This window comes from Rhagoletis pomonella, unplaced genomic scaffold (genome assembly GCF_013731165.1).
Source record: "Rhagoletis pomonella isolate Grant_MI unplaced genomic scaffold, Rhpom_1.0 Rhpom_scaffold_00115, whole genome shotgun sequence".
Taxonomy (NCBI): Eukaryota; Metazoa; Arthropoda; class Insecta; order Diptera; family Tephritidae; genus Rhagoletis; species Rhagoletis pomonella.
The window spans coordinates 106,262-108,440 of record NW_023458669.1 but is presented as its reverse complement, the minus strand read 5'-3'; the positions used below and the strand labels follow the sequence as shown (position 1 = coordinate 108,440).

The 2,179-nt window shown below is 44.9% G+C and overlaps 1 protein-coding gene across 1 annotated transcript in view; it reads right to left on the bottom strand.

Annotated features, from left to right (window-relative positions):
* The window catches only part of LOC118750029 (40S ribosomal protein S11-like), an 8,432-nt gene that overhangs the window by 5,261 nt on the left and 992 nt on the right, over positions 1-2,179 (bottom strand). The window lies entirely within an intron of this gene.

Here is a 2,179-nt window from a genome sequence, read left to right as displayed (position 1 = left end):
GACCATAGCTGAAGCGAGGCGACGAAAAGTCGACATCATCATTGGATCGGATGCGAACTCGAGGCACTCGTGCTGGGGAAGCTCAGACATCAATGCGAGAGGTGAGTCGCTTTTTGATTTTATTCTAATTGAGGACTTAGGTATTTATAATAGAGGTAACGAACGGACCTTTATTACTGCGGCCAGGCAAGAGGTCCTCGACCTTACCCTTGCCTCGTCTTATTTATCATCCCGTATTTCCGATTGGAGGGTTCTTCAGGATCACTCCTTCTCGGACCAAGATATATTCAGTTTTATCTGGACGAAGATCGTCCTAAAATTATCCCCTATAGAAATTTTAGGAGAACAAATTGGGACCTCTACAGCCAAAAATTGCGGGAACTACTCCCAGAGCCCCTCCGGTAAACTTAAGCACTGAAATCTCGATTGAGGACTCGGTAGAGAAATTTACATCAGCGTGTAGGTGTGCCATTGAAAGCTCATGCCCGCTGAGCAGGCCCTCAGGCAAAGTCCGACCGAAATGGTGGACGATGGAACTCTCAGAGTTTAGGGCGTCGAGCAGGCGCCTTTTCAACAAAGCCAGGAAGAGTGGACAACACTCCGACTGGGAACTCTACAAGGTCGGACTGGGTATATATAAGTCCGAGATTTCGAGATAAGAAAGGCCAAAACTGAGTCGTGGAGAAATTTCTGCGAAGTAGTAGAATGTTGTCACGAATCGTCTCGATTTAGGCGAATCCTTGCGGGGAGTCCTGTACCTCTGGGATACTTGAGGGACGAAGAGGGAAACTGGGCCATGAGCAGAGGGGAGTCGCTTAAGCTACTCCTTGACACTGATTTCCCAGCAAACCCCACACCGTGTGAGCTTACCGGTGTCGGTACGGTTTGCTGCCCAACTTTCTCCGGTGAACTACTGGAGAAACGCCGACTGCTTTGGGCGATTAACTCTTTCAAGCCCTTCAAGTCCCCCGGACCGGATGGCATTATTCCTGCGCAGCTGCAAAAGGCTGTCGAGGTCTCGTGTCGCTGGCTCACCCCAATCTATGCGAGCTGGCTAGAAAGGGGGTACATCCCGAGGGCCTGGAGGAGGGTGAGGGTCACCTTTATCCCCAAACCAGGAAAAAGCTCTCATGTGTCTCCGAGGGATTGGCCTGAAATCAGTCTCTCCTCCTTCTTAGAAGCAGGATTCCTCGAGAGCGATTGAGCCTCTCCCAGCATTCGTATCTAAAAGGCAGATCCGTGGAGTCTGCCTTGCACTCAATTGTTAAAGTCATAGAGGAGTCTCTTATGAATAAATATTTTGTAGTTGGGGCCTTCCTTGAAATCGCGGAGCTATCGGGCATAGTAACCATGGGCGCGTCTAGGTCAGCTTCTGGTTGAATTGTTCAACAACAAGCCAGAACTACTCCTATGCTTGAAGAACTGGTTCTCAATCCAGTTAATGCAATAACAGCTTCTTCCAAGCCATTGAAGACATGCTTTTTGTTAGGTTACTAAGTTGAATTCTCCTTTCTGTGTTTCCGGAGAAAAAGGGCTTCCGCGTGTCAAAGGTATACAACACTTCTTATGCACATCACTCCGGCTACGCCATCCACAGTATTTTTGCGCAGAACCCACGTCAAAATTCGCAAAAAAGTGCATAGTGCAAACCAAATTTATTAATATGATAGTGCTCGGAAATTTGAAACATTTATTTTAAATAAAATTTTAATCCTTTGATTACACGTGATGTTAAAGTTTTTGGATTCGGATTATGCGTTTGGACACAACAACCGAAAATCATTGTACAAATAACTTAACCGGACCCAAGTTTCTCGATAAGGGGCAACAAAGATTCGGTTTTTCTCGTTTATATAAAGCAGTGGATAAAAATATACGTATATGCGAAGGGAAAATTTATCTGTTTAAATGAACACCACTAATATTTCCTGCAAATAAACATCGATTTACGCCTTTTATCTCGCCTCCGACACAGAATCGTTTTCGTAGGCATGTCATTGTTACGAATTTCGAAAGTTCGAAAATACGGTTCGGATTGCAGCATACTATTTCTACGATTCGTAGCAAAATCCGAATACGAAAGAGTTGCAGAATAGGGGTGATACATTAAACGACGTAACACAGAGTTACGGATGAATAGTAGTTACGGAAAACCAATAATTTAATTAATAAACAAAGA